Below are 21809 nucleotides of genomic sequence, written 5' to 3'. Positions count from 1 at the left end.
TCTCCCTTCCCGTAAATGAAACAATGAATGAAAATGTACTTGTTACGTATTTACTATGTGCTGAACAATGAAACAATGTGCTCTGTGCTAAGGATACAAACAGAAGAAAAGAGACATTCTTTCTTCTTCAGGAACTCACATTCCAACTGGAGAAGATAATACCCATAAAAGAGTTCAGTTTCAGACAGCATGCAAAGGCTCAGGTGTTCTTAGGGTATAGGCCAGATGCAAGTCCCAGCAATCCTTAGGGTACCTGGGTCTGATAACAGTGTCCAAGGGTCTAGAGGACACAGTGTCAGGTAGATGGTAAAGGTCCAGGGGTTCTACTCAAATTATCAATGATCCAGAAGATCGTTAGGATGTAATACAATGGCATATGATAAGGCTTGTTGGTCCTTTTCTATCTCAATGGAAGACTTGTAGCTAGCTGGTAACTCCCAGCTACATACAAATGGTATGAAGAATATGTCCCTCAACCTACCCACCACCCCATGGGGTCTAGTTGGACCAAGAGAGAAGGGGCAAAGGTAAGGCAAAAGGGAAGTATGCCCTGCTGGCAGCTCTTCCCATCAATGATCCTAACCCCTACTCTGGTCCCCAACACTTTCCTCCTTACTGGTTTCAGTGATGAACTCTTGCAGTCATTTTCCTCTTGTCAATTCACTTATAGTCAGTTTCCTTTCTGAATGATAAAAGGATTGAACAAGATCAAAGGATCATAGATTGAGAGACAGAAGACACATGAGATATTGCTTAATCCAACCTATGCATTTTTCAGTTCAGAAGTTGGTAACTTATCCAAGATCACAAAAGCAGAAAATTGACAATCAACCAATCAACAAACATTTATTAAACACCTACTACGTTCCAGCCAATGAGCTGAGCACTAGGAATGCAAGCAAAAAAAATAAAAACACTTCTTGCTCTCAAAGAGTTTATATTCTAAAGAGGAGACAAAAAAAATAATCATTAACATTTATGGAAGTTTTTAAAATTTGCAAAATTCTACAAATATTTTCTTCTCACCTAATTGGAGGTAGATGTGTTATTATTTTTCCTGTTTGACAGTCTGTAACTGAAATAGACAGAGGTTAATTGACTTAGCAAGATTCAAGTACCTAATAAGTGTCTGAGGATCATCTGAATTCGGGACTTTCTGACTCCAAGTCAAGCTCTCTACTCACTGTGCCTGCCACCTTGTGGCCTGAAAGTAAACAGGTATATATTATCTGTTCATAGTTATACATAACATACATTCCTCAGAGTAGATGGGAGGTAACCTTAGAAGGGAAAGCACTAGCAGCTGTAGGGGGTCAGGGTGGTGGGGGAAGAGTGGGACAGAGACATGAGAATATCCTCCTGTAGAAGGTAATAGATCTGATATGAGCCACAGATTCTAAGAGGCAGAGGAGAACAGGGTGAAAAAACATTCCAGGAATGTGCAATGGAATAGAAATGGAAAATAGAGTCATGTGTGAAGACCATTAATGAACTAGTCGTACATGGAGGAGAGAGAGGTTGGAAAGGTGGGATATGGCCAGGTGGATAAAAACTTTAAATAACAATTTTTATATTTGATTAATTACTAGAGGTAATAGAGCACTCACTATGTATCTCTCCTGTGTCTTGTTAAGTACTCTGCTAAGCATGAAGCTACAAATAGAACAACCAAAACCCAAATTAGTTCCTGTTCTCAAGAAGTTCATATTCTAACTGGGGGAGACCACCAAGTGTTCACCCTTCTTGACCTCTTGGTAGTATTCAACACTGTGGACCAGTTTCTTCTGGATACTCTTCTCTCTTCTATGTTCTAAGGTTCATGCTAGCTTTGTCTTTTTCATATTTTATGTTTCTAATCCTTCAGATTCAGCCTACTTCCCTAAGGAAGACATTTCCAGTCTCTCTCTGACCAGTGGTTAAGAGGGTGCAGAAAAGGAAAACAAATGGGAACGGTGGCTGCAGAGGTCTTGGAGGGAGGGATTCTGGAATTTTTTTCAAAGGACATATTTCTTTTTTAATGTTTATTTATTTTTGTTTTCAACATTCATTTCCACAAAATTTTGAGTTTCAAATTTTCTCCCCATCTCTCCCCTCCCTCACCCCATAATGCCTTGCATTCTGATTACCCCTTTCCTCAATATGGCCTCCCTTCTATCACATCCCTCCCTTCCCTTATTCCCAACTTCTCTCTTTTCTTGTAGGGCAAAATAAATTTCTATACCCCATTACCTGTATTTCTTATTTCCCAGTTGTATGCAAAAACAATCCTCAACATTCATTCCTAAAACTTTGAGTTCCAACTGCTCTCCCTTCCTCCCTCCCCACCCATCCCCACTGAGACAGCAAGCAATTCAATATAGGCTATATATGTGTAGTTTTGCAAAAGACTTCCATAATAGTCATGTTGTGTAAGACTAATTATATTTCCCTCCATCCTATCCTGCCCTCCATTTATTCTATTCTCTCTTTTGACCTTGTCCTTCCCCAAAATTGTTTACTTCTAATTACTCCCTCCTCCCATTTGCCCTCCCTTCTATCATCTCCTTACCCCACTTGTTCCTTTCTCCCCTACTTTCCTGTAGTGTAAGATAGATTTTCATACCAAAATGAGTATGTTTATTCCCTCCTTAAGCCTAATGTGAAGAGAGTAAGCTTCACTTTTTCCCTCTCATCTTCTCCCTTTTCTCCTCCATTGAAAAAGCTTATTCTTGCCTCTTTTATGAGATAGTTTGCCCCATTCCATTCTCCCTTTCTCCTCCCAATATATTCCTCTCTCACCCCTTAATTTTATTTTTTAGACATCATCCCTTCTTATTCAACTCACCCTCTGCTCTCTGTCTATATGTGTGTGTGTGTGTGTGTGTGTGTGTCTGTGTGTGTGTGTGTATAATCCCTCCAACTACCCAAATACTGAGAAAAGTTTCAAGAGTTACAATTATTATCTTTCCATGTAGGAATGTAGAGTGTTCAACTTTAGAAAGTCCCTTATGATTTCTTTCCTGTTTACCTTTTTGTGCTTCTCTTGATTCTTGTGTTTGAAAGTCAGATTTTCTATTCAGTTATGGTCTTTTCCTCAAGAATGCTTAAAAGTCCTCTATTTCATTGAATGACCATTTTTTCCCCTTAAGTATTATACTCTGTTTTGCTGGGTAGGTGATTCTTGGTTTTAATCCTAGTTCCCTTGACTTCTGGAATATCATATTCCACACCCTTCAATCCCTTAATGTAGAAGCTGCTAGATCTTGTATTATCCTGATTGTATTTCCACAATACTCGAACTGTTTCTTTCTAGCTCCTTTAATATTTTCTCCTTGACCTGGGAACTCTGGAATTTGGCTATAATATTCCTAGGAGTTTCTCTTTTTTATCTCTTTCAGGAGGTGATCAGTGCATTCTTTCAATATTTATTTTACCCTCTGGTTCTAGAATATCAGAGCAGTTTTCCTTGATAATTTCATGAAAGATGATGTCTAGGTTCTTTTTTTGATCATGGTTTTCAGGTAGTCCCATAATTTTTAAACTATCTCTCCTGGATCTATTTTCCAGGTCAGTTGTTTTTCCAATGAGATGCTTCACATTATCTTCTGATTATTCATTGTTTTGGTTTTGTTTTGTAATTTCTTGGTTTCTCATAAAGTCATTAGCTTCCATCTGCTCCATTCTAATTTTTAAAGAACTATTTTCTTCAGTGAGCTTTTGAACCTCCTTTTCCATTTGGCTAATTCTGCTTTTTAAAGCATTCTTTTCCTCATTGGCTTTTTGAACCTCTTTTGCCAATTGAGTTAGCCTATTTTTAAAAGGGTTATTTTCTTCAGCATTTTTTTGGGTCTCCTTTAGCAAACTGTTGACTCACTTTTCATGCTTTTCTTGCATCTCTCTCATTTCTCTTCCCAATTTTTCCTCCACCTCTCTTACTTGATTTTCAAAATCCTTTTTGAGCTCTTCCATGGCCTGAAACCATTACATATTTATTTTGGAGGTTTTGGATGCAGAAGTCTTGACTTCCTCTGATGGTATGTACTGTTCTTCCTCATCCAAAAGGATGGGAGAAAATACCTGTTCACCAAGAAAGTAACCTTCTATAGTCCTATTTTTTCCCCCTTTTTGGGTATTTGCTCAGCCAGTTACATGACTTTTGAGTCCTTTGTCAAGAGGAGGGTATACTCTGGGGACCTGTAAGTTCTCATTTCCTCCAAGGTAGCACAATCAAAGGAGAGGAGTTTACTCCTCTCCTGGCCTGCACACTGATCTAGGAGCAACCAAAAACTTTTCTGCCAAGGATCTGCAAGTAGAATTCCCTCTCTACAACTGCCTCCAGCTCCACCACCCCAGTGCTCCTCCTCACCCCAGTGCCACACTCAAGGTTGAGATTCAGGTCAGCTGCTCAATTCCCCCAGGGGCTTTAGGGAGAGGGCTCCAAAAATGGATGCTGCCACTGCAGTGGCTGCTGCTGGTGGTCTAGACCGCGTTCCCTTCTCCTGGGTATAGGAGCTTTCTCATTCACCTTTGAGGCTGTCTTTGGTATTTGTGGGTTGAGCAATCTTGGAACTGCTGCTGCCAGTGGCTCCCTAAAGCCTGTTTCTGGTCCTGTCCCTGCTGCACCGCATGGCCCATGCTGGGCTGAGCTCTGCTCTGTGTCTGGTGTGACAGACCTTTCCTGTCGGCCTTCCAGGCTGTCTTGGGCTGGAAATCTCTTTCACTCTGTTGTTTTGTGGCTTCTGCTACTCTAGAATTTGTTTAGAGTCATTTTTTACAAGTATTTTATAGGCTACGTGGGGGAGCTTCTACAGGTCCGTCTTTCTACTCTGCCATCTTGGCTCAATGGACATATTTTGGAAGGGAAGATGGGATATTTAAATATCTCCCTACATAATAGATAAGGCACTAGATCTGGAGTCAGGAAGACCTGAGTTCAAACTGAGTCTCAGACATTTACCAGTTGTATGACTCTGGGTAAATTGCTTTACCATTGCTGGCTTCAGTTTCCTTATCTGTAAAATGAAGTTATTAAAAGCACCTACTTCCCAGGGTTGCTGTGAGGATAAAGTGAGCTAATATTTGTAAATGCTTTGCAAATCTTAAAATGATATTCCAATGCTAGCTAAAGGTAAGAAATCATGGATTTTCTGAAATACAGAAATAACTCATAAAATCTCTTTAAGCACCTTCCCTGAAGGTGGACTGGCGAAATGCTTTTGTAATACTTTCTTATACTGACAGACAAAGATGATGGTACTGATGAGTATCAGAAAGACCAATGCATTTTGAGTCTCAGAGTTGGGAATGGATTCCCAGCTTTGATACTTACTATTTTTGTAAACGTATTAGGCAAGTCACTTTCCCTCTCAGGGCTTCCATTTCCCAGTATGTAAAATGAGACGGTTGAACAGAATGATCAAAATCCTATGTTACAATGCAAGTGACACTGAAAGGCATTGTCCCTTTCCCCTGAAGGGCTGACCTGCAGTGACATGCTATGAAGGAAGAGGTTTTTATGGAAGATACCCTGGATCTGTATTTGGTGAGAATGTCTTCCTGTAGGAGCAGGCTAACCACCTATCCCGCAGTAGCTCATCCTTTTAACACCAAGAATACTGTAGCAATGTTAAATTTCTACAAATGATAGACCACCAAAATCTCAGAAAGACTAAAGTGTCAAACAATTCAAAGGTAAATGAAAAAATGAAGCATGGGCCTTAAGGGGATTGTACCATGTTAGAAACAGCATCTCAGATCATTCCAAGTGAAAATTCTAATTAAGAGACTTGAAGGAACTTACCCAGCAAATAAATATCAGCAAACCTGAACCAAGGTGGAGCACTAATCAGTAATCTTGTTTCTAAAAAGAAAAGAGAAAAAAAAAAGGCATTTACTTTAGGGTGAAAAGAATCTCTGAAAGCTACAGGTGGTGTTGGACACATTTCAAGGATAGGCAGAGAAAAACCAAATCCCTTGCAGTCTTGAGGAATGAGAGGATCAAAAATTCAATCCAAAAGCTGGCATTAATCTGTGTAGCAAGGAAGAAGGAGTTTCCTTGGCATTTCGGTTTGACCATCTTGAGATCAAGAAGGTTCTAGTCAACTGACCTTTCAAAACATTGTGAAAAATGTGAGAATTCTGAAACTTAGAGTCCATTACTTACTCCAAAGTATAGTAAAGATCACAAAACAAAGTCAAGAAACAGAAAGTATTGAAATATCTTTGCCAACACCCCTTTTGGACAGGAGAGGGGGGGAAGGAAGAAGAGTAATTGGGGTTAAGTGACTTGCCCAGGGTCATGTAGCTATTAAGTGTCTGAGACCACATTTGAACTCAGGTCCTCCTGATTCTAAGGCCAGTTCTTTATCCTTTGCACCAGCTAGCTGCCTCCCAACAACCTATCCTTAAAGAAAGGGTTTTTGAACTCTTTGTGTGTCATAGACCCCTTTCATAGTCTGGTGAAGTCAACAGACCTCTTCTTATAATAACTTTTAAAATTTGTGTGATAAAAGCCATAAGATTATAAAGGAAACCAATTAAATTGAAATAGAGTTGTTAAAATATATATATTTTTTAAAGTTCTTAGACTGCAAGTTAAGAAACCTTGCCTTAAAGCAATTCCCAGACTTATCAATGATGAGTCTAATCTAGACTTCCTCAGACAACAAGGAAATATATCATCTTGGGGGGGAAGTCATCAAAACAATCACATTTTGTATTAAAATTAGGCTGAATGTTATTAGCTTCACTTAACATGGAAGAAACAGATGTAGAAAAATAGCATGCCTAGAGGCACAGAGAGCTGGCTAGACACACCTTGACTCTAAAGGGAGATAGGAGGTACAGCGGATAAAGTCAAAGAAATAAGGAAGAGCTCAATTCAAATTCAATCTCAGACACTCTAACACCTCACAATCCAGCTCCAACCTACCTTTCTGGTAGGGAGTGACTCAAAAATGTTTGCTGATTTTTAAAACATTACTGGAAAATGATGGATTGATGGATTATAGGCAGAAAGAAGGGGAAGTGTAGAAACATATACAAGTATTATACCTTCCCCCAAATGCAGAGAAGCTGATGATGAATATCTTAATCATCTCCACCTTAAAGCCATGTACTTTAATTGTCTAACACCAATGTTATTCTTTGTTGCTGTTTTAGTTTAATGTTTGAAAATGAACAAAAATCTATTTTCTCTCCCTCCCACCTTCTCTCACTGCAAAATGAAAAACAAAACCTTTGTAATGACTATGCAGTCAAGCAAAACAAATTCTCAAATTGGCCATGTCCCAAATTACATGTCTCAGTCTGCACCCTGAGTCCATCTCTGGCAGGAGGTGGGCAGCATGTTTCATTTTGAGTGCTCTGGAAATGGGTTTGATCAGAGTTCTTGAGTTTTTATGATGTTATATAGATTGTTCTCCTGGTTCTGCTTACTTCATTCAGTTCATGCAAAACTTCCCAAGTTTCTCTGAAACTATCACCTCCATCATTTCTTACAGCACAATAGCATCCCATTACATTCACATACTATAATTCATCTACTCATTCTCCAAATAATGGGAACCCCCTTAGTTTCCAGTTGTCACCACAAGAAGACAGCATCCACTTTCATTTTCATTAGCAAGTTGCTGAAATTACTAGTTATTGAATTTACAAGTTACTGAAATATACATACACATGTATGTACATTTCAGTGACATGAATAGCAAGTCAAGAAACACTTATCAGCAGTAGCAGATGGACAATTTCATTCCACATATGTGTTTAACCTAATCAATTAGATTCCAAGCTCCTCTAAAGGCAAGAACTATGTAAGTTAGTCCTATTTGGGGAAGAGGGAAGATTATCTTTTTTTTTTAATTTTCCCCACAAGCCTCTTGATAAGTATGAACTTTAAAAAAAAGTTTTACTGATGTCACCAACATTATATTTTCACAACTGTAAGTATAAATGTTTAATAGACTGATAAGATAATGAGTTATTTATACAGTTATATATTATTTTTTCTAAGCTTCAAAACATCCCTATAAGATAAATACTATTTTTTTAATCCCTTATTATCCTTGTTTTACAGATGAGGAGAATGAGTTAAGAAAGATGAACTAACTTGCCCAGGTTGATACACCTAGTGCTTTAGGTAGGATTTGAATCCAAGTCTCCCATCCTGACTCCAAGTCTATCCATTATGCCATTGGAGTTTAAAGACGCATGGAACGTGAGAGCTGGAAGGAACCCTAGAAGTCATCCTTCTCATTCTACTTTAGGCAGCAAGGTTGCACAAAGGTTAAGTGTCTTGACCAAGTTACATATCAAATTAGTGGCAGAGCTGGCATTAGAAGCAATACACTGTGACCTCCCCCCCCCCCATGTCCTCCTTCCACTGCACCAAGTGAGAACTCCATTCCAAACTTAATCACAGTTACTAATCTGATACTAAATGTATACATCATGAGTTTAGTAACCCGTAATGTCACAAGAAAACAGAGATGTTTACAGGATTTACAATTCAGTTTTTTATTTAAAAACTATCACATTTCCTCTCTTTTTAATTGAGCAAGAAGAAAACTCTCTCCTGAGTCTCAGCCAGTATATCCCCCTATATGTTTGTCTGTCCTGGCATTCCCTGGCAAACTAGAGCACCATTCACTTACAGGATCTGTTTTTCACCTGAGTTTTTCACTACTGAAAGCACCTTACAAATACCCAAAGTAAACACTGTGGTTCTTGGAGATGGACAAGTTCAGAAACAGGTGCATGGTGCCAAAAGGGGGATGTGTTACTCTTTTGTTAAAACAAGATATTAAAGCCAAACCTCATCTCAGCTTCCTTTGGCAAGCATGACCTCAATCTGATCACCGTGGTTGTGACTCCTGCCTGAATGCGTGCACACTCATGCATGTGGAATGCTTCCTAAGATATGGTGAACTTCATTTCTTTTGATCTTTATGGAAATAATAAGGTGAGAATGGGTGGGGGAACCACCAAGGAAGATGTTTAAAGTCTCTTCAGCTCTGAAGAGTCTGGGGAGTGTTAACCAAAAAGGAAAACCCACCAACTGACATTACATTCTCTATGTTCTACTAGTATCAGCTTAATATCAATTCTGGAAAACCTTCTCAGTTTCAGAGAAAATGACTTATTGTTGTTATTCTTAACAGGGTTGACAATGTAGAGTGGAAGGTCTGGGGAAGAAGAGGATCACCACCCTCTACCCCAGACACATATACAAACCCTGAACTTTGAAAGAGCTGCAAGGGAAAAAATAAAGAGTGATTCCTTTTCAAGGGCTAGGGTCTTCCACCATGGCTGCCTCTCTCTCTTCTCTCTTCTCATGATCTTTTCTCCAAGATTGCTTGTGGTTTTAAGGCCACCAGGGTCATGGCTGAATCAGCTATCTGATGTTTAGCCACCCTTTAATTCTATCAAACTGAAAGGAGTCTTTATACCTCCTTTATGTTGGCCCAGTTTCTAAAGGGATGAATTCTTTTTTAAAAATTTTTTTATTAATTAATTTACTTTTAGTTTTCAACATTCACTGCCATAAGATTTGGAGTTCCAAATTTTTTTCCCACCTCTCCCTTCTTCTCCCCACCCCAAGGTGGTATGTAATTTGATATGGGCTCTCCATATACGTTCATATTGAACTTATTTTCACATTATTCATGTTGTAAAGAATAATTAGAACCAATGGGAGAAACCACGAGAAAGAAAACAAAAAAAAAAAGGAAAAAAGAGAGAGACAGAGCAAATAGAGCTCCATTCTGCATTCAGATCCCATAGTTCTTTTTCCATAGTCCAGCATTTTCCATCATGAGTCCTTTGGAGTTGTCTTGGATCCTTGCATTGCGAGGAAGAGATATCTATGAAAGTTATGGGATGAATTCTTTATATGGCAAGTTAATCAATAATGAGCATTTATTAAGTGCTCACTATCGGTGCGAAGCACTGTGCTAAGTGCAGATCTATCACTTTGGTTTTTCACCCTCCACAACTTAGGAATAGGTCCACTCAGTGTTTCATGCTCTTTACAATCTGTAAAAATCTGTAAAAAAACCCTAACTCTCACAGTTTATAATTTCATCTGGGGCTGAAGGGACTCAATTGATCATGACCTCCTGTGACAAAATAATTCTCCCAATTTACAGAAGAGGAAACTGAGGCTCTGACTTGCAAATGCTAGTTATGTATCAGTTCCAGCACTGAAATCCAGATCTACTGACTCCAAGTCTAATGGTCCTTCCATGGTACCATTCCTTATATCAATAAATAAAAAAAAGGAAAGAATGTGATTTTCAAAAACACACACACACAATATATAGGCCCAAAAAGCTAATCACCAAACTCTGTTATCTCTGGCTTGGACTACTATAATTACCTTTTAATTGGCCATCCTTTTGCCAGTCTCTGCTCTCTCCAAACCATCCTTCCCATTCCTGCCAGCTCAATCTTTTTAACACCAGCTCAACCACATCATTCTCTTTAAAAACAAACAACCTTCAGATACTCCAATCTGCAGCCAAATCGGTCGGTTCCCCATTTTCTCACATACATGCCCTGTGCTCTCTGGCTGCTTTGTTTTTGCTCGCAAAATTCCACAAGGTTGGAATGACCTCCTCTGTCAGCACCTATCAAACTCATACCTGTCCTTTAAAGGACCAGCTTAAATGCTTCCTCTCCCACGGAGTCTCTCCTGATGCCCCACTCCAAAATAAAAGAGAGCATGCCTCCATCTGAATCTGTGTGGTGCTTTGTGCCTGGTTTATGACATTTAACTACAATACAAGACAGAATGTGTATTTTGTTCTGTTGCGTATCCTGTTACAGTCAAAGTTCTTTTTTTGGGGGGGGGGGTGGAGTAAGAACTGTTTTACTTATCCTAACATCCCCAGTACCATATATATATATATATATATATATATATATATACACATACATATACACATATATGTGTATGTGTATGTATGTATGTATGTATGTGTGTATGTATGTATATGTATATGGGTGAACAATGCTCATTCATGATCACCAAGACATCCACTAAATGCCTTGGTACACTCTAAAGCTCAAGCTGGATTCTACAGAAGCTCCATAGAAACCTTATTTCAAAGGTCCCTGTTATCTTAGTTTTTTCTATTACTCTGCTTGATACTTTCAAGCTAAACTTAAACTTTTTTAAAAATCAGCTTTAGCTCTAGGTTTTAAAACTCAGCACTTATCTCTCTCTCTCTCTCTCTCTCTCTCTCTCTCTCTCTCTCTCTCTCTCTCTCTCTCTCTCTCTCTCTCTATTTGCTGGGTAATTCTACCCATCTAAGCCAGACTGACACACTCTTAAATATGAAAAGTGTGCTCCCCTGAGGATTTTCTATGTTTGTTTTCGAAGCAGAACTTGTCTTTGGTACTAAACTAGCAGGAACCAGAGGGAATTTGTTTTCAGGCTGAGAACTGCTAAAAAAAAAAAAAACTCCACACAAATTCAGAAAACTTATAAAAGGGAAGGCTTTGGGTGGTAATACAGGGAAGCATCTTTCAAGTTCCTGTCTAACCCTTTTAGTACAAATATATGACATCAAAACCCAAACTTACATGCCTGAGAAATACAGAGCTGAGAATTTTTAAAAAATTCCTTTGGACACCATCATGGAGACTCAAGAATGAATGGCCCATGGGAATTCAAGTCAAAATTTCACGTATGCATACCTACCTCCATACTGGAATTTCTACGGCATGGAAGTGATGTCGGGATCTTGAAGGTTATGCCAGCAAAATACACCCCACTGCATCTCTCTTCATCCCAAGCCCTCCTCCACTCAGCTATCAGCGTGGTTTTCTTGAAGTATGGCTCTAATCACATTAAGAATTAATGATTCAATTAATACCAGTAGCTCCCTGTTATCTCAGGATCAAACCTAAAGTCCTCTGGTTAGCATTTAAAGTGCTTTATAGCCTGGCTCCTTCCTACCTTTCCATCTTTTTCATTAATTCCCTCCATGTGATCTATAATCTAGCTCTACTATCCTCCTCACTGCTCCTCAGACACAAGACTTCATATCTCCTACCTCCACGCCTGTGCACTAAAATGTTCTCCCTCCTCCTCTCTGACACTTTGCTTTCCTGGCTTCCTTCCAGTCAGCTGAGACTCAGCTTCTGCAAGAGGCCTTTCCTTGGTCTGCCTAGCAGTTAGTGTTTTCCCCTTTGAGCTGACCTTATCTCTTCTTCATATGTATGTATCTAATTATTTGTATGTATGTATACATTGTATGTATCTAATTATTTCTTTGTCTATCCCATATGAATGTGAGTTCTTGAAAGCAGTGTCTTTGTTTCTGTTTGTATTGTATTCCTAGTGCTTGGCACATACTAAGTGGTTAATGAATGCCTGCTCTCTCTACCTATCTACCTCAGCCCCTTCATTCCCCAGCCTTCTATCTTTTGTTCAGTCATTTTTCAGTCACATCCAACTCTTCGTGATACCATTTGGGGTTGTCTTGGTAAAGACACTGGAGTGGTGTGCCATTTCCTTCTCCAGCTCATTTTACAGATGATGAAACTGAGGTAAAGAGAATCAAAGGATTCTCACAGGATCACACAGCTATTAAGTGTCTGAGGCTGGATTTGAACTCAAGATGAGTCTTCTTGATTCTAGGCCTGGTATTCACTGTGACACCTAGCTGTCCACCCTTCTATCTAGTTCTCTTCTTACATCCAAAGCACTCAAAAAGGATCTCAGATTTGAAGCTAAAAGGTGCCTATGAGGTCATCTAGGCCAACCACCTCGTTTAGATAAGGAAATGAGGCCTACAGTGTTCAAGTGATTTGTCCAAGGTCACACTGGTTTTAAATGGCATAGGATTAGACCAGGGAACAGGTAGCCTTCTAGATGCTTGGGTTTAGCCTTTTGACAGTCTTAAGTTTTATAAAACGAATCCTTGTATTGAGGTGATTTGTTCTGTGAAGTTTGGATTCAGTCAAAGGGCTGTACTTGAGGATCTAGAGGGCCCCATGTGGCCTCAAGGCTGAAAGTTCCCCACCCATGGATTAGGCTCTTAAGGAATTCACTTCACAAAGAGCTAGCAGAGACAATTTCTAAGGAGCAAATATGGAAAAATTATCTTAAAATACAAGGAAGGAGATATCATCTGGGGATAGTGGAAGGGTAGAGATGGCTAACCTTCCAGGATGGTACTTGAGCTCCAGTCTCCAAAGATCAACAAAGGAAAGGAGAGCATTATAGATAGATATCCTCTTCCTCCTTCAAGAATGTAAACTTCAGGGAGGTAGGAACTAGATACTGTGTCCCTAGTGCCTTTGAATCCCCAAAACTGGCATACAGAGGTCATAGATTTAGAGTTGGTCATGGTATACAATAGGAATCATAGAATCTAATCATACAATCTAATATTTACAGTTCTATGACTATGAGCAAGTAAATGAAACCTCTCTGAGGTTCCTTGGCTTCTGTGTAAGGTTGGTCCTTCTCCTATGAATTCCATGTAGCTCTTGGTCCCATACATCTATATTGCACTAATATTAGGTATAAATAATACTTTATAAGGGCATCCCCAAGGACTGGGACCATATGAGAGCTAAACCTCTGCTCGTGGTGGACAATAAATGCATATTTAATTGATATGAATCCTTCTGTGACTGAGTTTCCTCACCAGTAAATTGGAGATAATAATATTTGCACTTCTTCCCTCACAGAACTGTTGGGAGGAAGGCACTATGTAAACCTTAAAGCAGAATAAAAATGTAAGCTCTTATTTATAGCTATTTAATAAATGCTCATTGAGGTTGAGGGAGGCTGACCACTGTGAATCACTGAACAAAATCAACCAATTAATAAGCAATTATAAGTACCTACTAAGAGTAAGGAACTGTCCTAAGTACTGAAAATACAAAGTAAAAAGTGAAGCAATTACTGCCCTCACATTCCCAGAAAATGGAAGTACAGAGGAGAAAGTAAGGATCTGGGGAGAATCTTATTCCAACTCTAACTATATTTGATCTTGAAGGTAGATGTGAGGGTGGAGGGGAGTGCATATTAAAACCAAAGAAGGGAAGGTGAAAGAATTCTGTGTATGTGTGTGTGTGTGCACGCGCTGAGAGAGAAAAAGACCGAAAACACTCCCAAGAAGGCAAGAGTAATAACTTTAAGGTTTACAAACTATTTTACAGACAATGACCCCATGAGGGAGTATCAGCTCCATTTCCCAGATCAGAAAACTGAGGTTAAGTGATTTGTCTATTGTCACACAGCTAGTAACAGAAACCTCCTTGGTCACCCACGCTTGAAACCTCAAAGTCATTTCTGACTGCTTACCCTCCTTTACCACCATCCTTTATCCAATCATTTGCTAAATCCTGGTGATGTTCCACCCCCGGAATATCTTCCCTTCCCTAGTTGCCCTGCCTCCACTCTCTGACCAATCCAATCCATCCATCCTTCAAACAGCTGCCAAGATAATTTTCTTAATGCAGAAGATCCTGGGTAACTAATTTAATCCTGTTTGCCTCAGTTTCCTCATTCCTCTGCTCAAATTCTTCAGGGCTTCCCTATTTTCTATAGAAGAAACTCTTTATCCTGTTTATTGTCCTTCTTATCCTGTTATTTAAAGTCATCCACCATCTGGCCCCAATTTGCCCTTCCAAAACTATTTCGTATTACTACCCTTTATTCACTCAGTGCCTCAAACTGGCCTTTTCCTATACATGTGAGCTTTCATTCAGCCCCACCTGCCTTTATATTCTTATAGCTGTTGTTGTTGTTGACATTCAGTCATTTTTTCAGTCATGTCCAACTCTCTGTGGCCTCATTTGGGGTTTTCTTGGTAAAGATACTGAAGTGGTTTGCCATTTCTAGCTTATTTTACAGATGAGGAAACTTTGGCAAACAGGGTTAAGTGACTTGCCCAGAGTCACACAGCTAAGAAGTGTCTGAGGCAAATTTGAACTCACTAAGATAACTCTTCCTGTCACCAGGCTCAGCATTCTATGAACAGTGCCATCTAGCTGCCTGTACTTACAGGTGCTGTGCCCCATCTCTGAAATCAACCACCTCTCTATCTTTGATCTGTTGAAGACTCTCCCTTTCTTCAAAGGCTCAGCTCAGCTGCTACACTCCTCCATGAAGCTTTTCTTGATTCCCCCCACCTAGGGTGGATCACTTCATTCTTAAGATTTCAATCCTTGGGACTCCAGCTTTGTGCTGAGCCATCCTGATTGCTGAATGTGTGAAAGCTCATCTGACCCATCTTATCTAACCAAAGACCATACTTCCTCCCTCATCCAGCTGCTACCCACTCGAAAACCCAGTCTTGCCATCTCCCCCTGTCAGGGTCCCCTTCCCTACCACCACTTTCTACTTCTTTCTCTGGTGCCAGGAATCGTTACCCATAGCTTCACTGCTATTAGAAAGACCATGGCAAGCCATTGCCCTATGACTCCACCTCACAACCTCCGTGGTCCTCAGACTGAGCCTCCCTTCCCCCATATATGTTGTCTGCCCTATTAGAATACTCCTTGAGGGCCTCATCTTCCTTACTTTGTATGTATCCTCAATGCTCAGCACAGTACCTGACACATATTAGTTATGTAATGAATGCTTTTTTCATTTATGAGGCAACATGATGGGCGCAAGTAGATAGACACTTGGCCTAGAGTTAAGAAGACCTAACACCTCACATACTGATTAGCTCTGTGGTCCTATTTAAGTCATTTAACTTGGTCTACCTCAGTTTCCTCAACTGTAGGGGATAATAACAGCACCTACCTCTGAGGGTTGTTGTCAGGGTCAAGTGAGATAACACTTGTAAAGTGTTAAGCACAATAATTGGCACATGGTAGATGCTACGTAAATATTAGCTACTGCTGTTAGCACCATTCATTCATATAAACTTCATTCTAACTTGTACTGTATTTAATCTCTGCTTGTCTTATTATCCTACTAGACTGCAAGTTCCTTGAAGGTAGGACCTGTGTAATTTCCTTTGTACCTCCAATTCTGTACACAGAACTTCGTAGATAGAAGACGTATAATATGTCTTCTATAAACATAAAATGTTCAATGAATAGGGTCCTTTAAAGTTGCTAAGGGCAAGTAGGTGGCACAGTAGATAGCGTGCCAGGCCTGAAGTCAGAAAAGTCAGTTTTTTGAGTTCAAATCTGGCCTTAGACACTTACTAGCTGTGTGACCTTGAGAAGAAAACGGCAAACTGATCCAGTATCTTTGCCAAGAAAACCCAAAATGAGGTTGCGAAAAGTTGGACACAGCTGAAAAGACTGAATAACAAAAAAAGCTGTTAAGAAAGAGACAGAAATTTGCTTAGAGGCAGAGGAATAATAGCAGCTCTTATTACTATAACACTAAGATTCGGAAAGCATTTTGCTCACAACCCTCTGTAGTATCATTCGGGTCTTCCCGACTCCAGTGCACCAGCTATCTCATGAAGTCTTCTCAGTTTCCTGATTCCATTTGCTCCCCAACTTAACCTGTTTAAATTTGATTCAGCAAGCATTCACTTTTTTTACACTGAATTTTATTTGTATATTCATTGTTAGCTCCATAATGTATTTTACTTGGATAAAATTTACTGCTCTGCTTGGTTTCAACTTTATGGATGTTGGATAAGCTCATCACTTCTGAACTCACTACCCTGCTACTAACTCAAGCCTTGACTGACACCACCTGCCTCAGTTTCTCTCCCCTCTGAACGGAGGGCTGGAGGCCAGTGTACCAAAGTCCTCAGAAACTAGACTGTCCACTTACTCCATTTTATATCACTACTCTTTCAACTTCATGAAACAAGATATTCCTTGGTCTCCTGTTCCTCTTCAGTTTCCTGGCACCTTTTGTGCATTGTCTTTCCCTTACGTTATAAATTCTTTGCTTAGCACAGTGCTCAGCACATAGTAGGGCCTTAAAAATGTTGATCAGAATGGATAGAATATATATATATATATGTATGCATACATATATGCATATATCTGTGTGTACATAGACACACACTATATATGTTTATATAGGTGTGTTTATATATACATGCATATATACATGCTTACATATATATATATATATATATATATATATATATATACATAAACATATATACACACGTATATAGAACTAACAGGCAAGAACAATGACCAAGGTAAGGAACTGGAATTCTGTTCATATATATTTTATTAAGGTCTCTCTTTCAAATAAAATCTCTGTGGATTAAAGAATTAGTCCACTCAGTTAAGTACAAATGCATTTGAATTTTATAGCAGGGACTCAAGTTCAGCCAACCCGTTCCTGTGATTATATACATAATTAAGGCATAAAAAAAGCTTATTCCTCCTAGCTGATGTACCACACAAGGCTAAAACAGCTATGTTGTAACAGATAAAACACCAGACTTGGAATCAGGAACCAGGTGGCTCTAGGTCCCAGCACTGTCACTTTTGAGCCATTTGGCTGAGCAAGTCCCTTTTTGTAAACCTCATTTTCCCTGATCTGTAAAATGGCAGTTAGGTGGCACTGTTCATAGAGCACTGTACCTGGAATCAGGAAGACCTGAGTTCAAATCCAGCCTCAGGCATTTCTTAGCTGTATGACAATGGGCAAATCGCTTAATCTCTATCTGCCTCAGTTTCCTCTTGTGTAAAATGGGGATAATAATAGCACCTACTTCACACTGTTGATATAATCTTGCTCTGAGTGTTCCTCATGTTAGTTCTTATAGATCATAGCACTTTCAAATTCATCCTCTTTGCTTCTGTGCCTTTTAAAGATCTAAGATTGGCCAATAAAGTTCCTAAATAAGCACCAGTTTCTTTGAAGGCTCTCCTTTTCTTCATCACTAGAATCACTTGTGTTTGCCTAGCTAGAATTTCTTTCTGAGAGTTCCCTGTAAGCCAGGGGATCCTAGGTAAACCTTCATGCATTCTACATTCCAGACAAACTGGAGTACTAGTTACTCCCCACTCTTTTCCTGTTCTCTCTCACCTCCAAATCCAACTATTCACATGCAGCCTAGAGCGCACACTCTGTCCTCATCATCACCTTCTGAGCGTCTTCTCTTTCTTTAAGGCTCAGGTTAGTCATCAACTTCTCTAAAACTTTCGTCCCCCTTTCAGCTGAAAAATACCTCTGCCTTGCATCCGCCACATTCCAATTGGTACTACACTTACATTATATTCTAAACTGGACTATGTTTATACATGTGCCTAGAGAGGTAACATGGAATGTGGGAAGAGTACTGGACTTGGAGGTCAAGAGACATCTGGGTTCAAATCATTCCTCCAGCACTCACTACTCTGTGACCCAAAGCAAGTCATTTAATTTTTCTAAGCCTCAGTGTTCTCATTTACAAAGTGGGTGTAACAATACCTGGAGTACTTACCTTGTGGAGCTTATACGAGGATAAAATGAGATAATGTACGTATAAAGCACTATGAAAACTTTAAAGTCTCTGTAAATGCCAACTATTATTATGAGGATGATCTAACATCCCCTCCATTAATTTCCTGGATTATAAACCATGGGGTCAGAAGTGGGATCCTGTCAAAACCCTCAGAGTTAAAGCAGAATGCATTGCACATGGTAGGTTATTAACAAATTCTTATTCTACTGCATTGTTGTACTAGATGGTAATGAAGAGTCCCTTCACTGGCTGACTGAGAGGAGCACATGCCTTTCCACTCTCCAATCTCTAAACTTTCACTTGGTTGACTGAAAGCAGGCAGAGAATATCTGCACATGTTCAATACTACATATAACCTACTAGGAAGGGCAAATGTGAGCATGCTCCATTCCCATTACCTAAGGAAAATCTGACACTTATGGCTGTCCAAAAGTGAAAAGAACTGTATTAGAGGTAGTGAGTCCCTCTCCATGGAGATATTAAAGCAAAGGCTGAATGACCATGTGTTGGGTGTGTTGTTAAAGGTATGAATTAGGTTACATGGTCACTGAAGTACTTTTCCAGTTACAAAAATTTGTGATTCTGAGAGAGGAGAAAAAGGGGAAAGAGGATGAGAAAGAGGAAAAATATAGAAGATGGAAAGTAGTAATTGAAACAGTGAGGAAAGAAATGACAGGAGAGGAAAAATGGAGAAGGGAACGGAAAAGAGAAAATAGAGAAAAGAAGGGGAAAGAGAAGACAAGAAGAAAAGGAGAAGGTAGGAGAGAAGGGAGAAGTCAGGGGAAAGAGGAAAGATGAAAAGGGGGAGAGACAATAGATGGGATAGAGAAGGAAGAAAGAAGAAGGGGAAGGGGAAGAGAAAGAGGAAAAGAGAAGACAGGAAGAGAGAGAAAGGGAATAGAGAAAAAGGGAAAAGAGAAGGGGAGGAGAAGATGCAAACAAGTGGCATTCATTGTGAAGATACTTGATGGTTAGAAGTAATAAAGCTGAAGAAGCTGTTATTCTAAGTGGGGAAGAATGGGGCTCTTTATCCGCTTCAGACACAAAACCCAATTCACAGCTGTTAGTTTCATAAACGAATAACTTCTCTCCCTTGTCTTTCTCTCTTCTTGGAACTAAAAATGGGCAGAGTGGCTGTTCTCAGAGAAGATGATGTTCCCAGCACAGGAATGGGACAAATCTGACATTCTTTCCATGCTCACTGTGTCAAGGCAAGTGCACACACAAACACAGGCCAATTTGTTCTGGAGGGAGCTGAATGAAAAAGTGGACTGGTGGGAAATCTGACCCTTTGGAGAGTGTGGTATAAAGGGCAGGAGGGGAACAAGGACCCTACACAATTTTCGAAACAGGTCTCACAACACAGAGAGTCACAACATTCTTCATGTCCTGATCCCACTGTTAAGTTCCTCATCAAATAAATACTGTCAGAAAAGGATTTCAATTTCCCAAAGCCATTGCAAGAATAAAGCACAGCTGGAATCAAGAGAGAGGTGACAGAGAGAGAGAGAGAGAGAGGAAAGGGCTAACTGGTGATATTCTTTACCTAATAATAACAATAGTTCACATTTCTATAGAATTGTGTGTTTTACAAGGCATTTTTCCTTACAGGCATAGGCAATGCAAATATTATTAGCCCCATTTTAAAGATGGGAAACTCAGAGGAGATAAATGGGTACAAATACCTCAAGAGGAAGAAAGCTGGACTTGAAATTGAGAGCTGGAAAGCAACTTGAGATGCTCATCAAATCCCACCTCCCCATTCTATAGAAGAAGAAAGAGGCCCAGAAGTGATTTGTTGAAGATCCTCTAGGGAATAAATTGCTGAGATGACATTCAAATCCAAGTCTCCTGACTAAACTTGGCATGTTTGCCACTATATAATACTCAAATCTGGGGGACTGGATGAAATCATCTAGACAATCATGAGTCACTTCAGCTCAGCTCAGTTACCAAAGAAGTAGCTTCACTAAAGATCTGAGCCCCATGATATAGGAGGGGCACTTCCTTAACTGGTACTCCCTTAATCAAGGATTATTAACATTTTATTGTTTCACAAACTCCTTTCATGCCTTGGGTTAAGCCTATCTCTGAAACAAGATAGTAGTGAAGGGTCAGTCACGTTCAATGCCCTCCATCTTGACCCCTGAACATGCCTCACATAGCCTCACTAGCATAGATGCCACCTAATCATCAATAATGGGTAGTCAGATGTCAAAGTGGGTAGAGTTCTGGGTCTGGAGTCAGGAAGACTCATCTTCCTGAGTTCAAATCTGATCTCAGGTATTTACTAGCTGTATGACCCTGGGCAAGTCACTTAGCCCTGTTTGCCTCAATTTCCTCATCTGTAATGTGAGCTAGAGAAGGAAATAAACTACTCCAGTATCTTTGTCAAGAAAACCCCGAATGGGGTCACAAAGAATCAGACATGACTGAAATGACAGAACAACAAAAATTATCAATAATAACAAGTTAAAATATGAAGCTTTCTCTTCCCTTCACAACCAAACTCCTAGGGGGGAAAAGCCATCTCTGAACTTTGCCTCTACTTCCTCTTCTCCCACTCACTTCTCCCACTCACTTCTCCCCTTCCAAACTGGTTTTCGGTTTTACCCCTCAACTGAAACTGCTCTCTCCAAAGGAACCAAACAAATCATGATTGCTAAAGTTTTTCTCTCAGCTCTCACCCTTCCTGAATTGTCTGTACTTTCTGACAACTTGACCATCCCTAGTTTTTATGACACTGCTCTCTCCTGGTTATTCTCCTACCTGTCTGACTTCTCCTTTGTATTAGAATCATCCATGAGATTGTGAGCTCCTTGAGGGCAGAGACTGCTTTTTGCTACTTTTTGTATCTCGGTGCTTGGCACAGTACCTACTGTGTGCTAGATAATATGCTAGGCAGTGGAGATGCAAATATAGGAAAGAAAACATTCCTTGCTGTCAGGGAGCTCAGAACTTACTAAGTATTTAGGAGATGTAAATGACATGTGTAAAGATAAATAAATGCAAAACACATACAAAGTGACTGGAGGGAAAGAGTTAGCAAGTGGAGGACAAGAAAAGTACTGGAAGTGACACTGAGGCAGAAATGGCGCCAGGAATTCCAGGACATGAAAATGAGGGAGGAAGATATCCCAGACACTACTGACAGCTTGAACAAAGGCATGGGAAGTGAGAGATGGGTTCTCATACATGAAAAATAGTAAGGAGGTCACTTTTGTAGAGGGTACAATGTAGTAACAGCTAGCATTTATAAAGTATTTTAAGGTTTGCAAAACATTTTACAAATATTCTCTCATTTGATTTTCACAACACCTTTGGGGGGGTACAAATGTGCTGTTATTATCCCCATTTTACAGAAGGGGAAACTGAGACAGAGGTGAAGTGATTTGCCCAGGTTCTCATAGGTAATGAGTGTCT

The 21809-nt window shown here is 39.7% G+C and overlaps 1 protein-coding gene across 2 annotated transcripts in view; it reads right to left on the bottom strand.

Moving 5' to 3' along the window:
- SH3BP2 (SH3 domain binding protein 2) overlaps nucleotides 1–21809 on the bottom strand; it is a 100735-nt gene that overhangs the window by 40806 nt on the left and 38120 nt on the right. The window contains exons 1-2 of one of the 2 annotated variants that reach the window (XM_072620054.1): nucleotides 11684–11708; nucleotides 5780–5839 (exon numbers count right to left, since the gene is read on the bottom strand). The gene's annotated coding sequence lies outside the window, so the exon portion shown is untranslated. Of the gene's footprint in view, nucleotides 1–5779; nucleotides 5840–11683; nucleotides 11709–21809 lie in introns of those variants that run through there. The other variant, XM_072620053.1, reaches the window with a different exon arrangement.

Source organism: Notamacropus eugenii, chromosome 6, assembly GCF_028372415.1.
Source record: "Notamacropus eugenii isolate mMacEug1 chromosome 6, mMacEug1.pri_v2, whole genome shotgun sequence".
In the NCBI taxonomy this organism is placed as follows: Eukaryota; Metazoa; Chordata; class Mammalia; order Diprotodontia; family Macropodidae; genus Notamacropus; species Notamacropus eugenii.
Note: the sequence above shows the minus strand (reverse complement) of the source record. Positions and strands in the feature narration are given on the sequence as shown.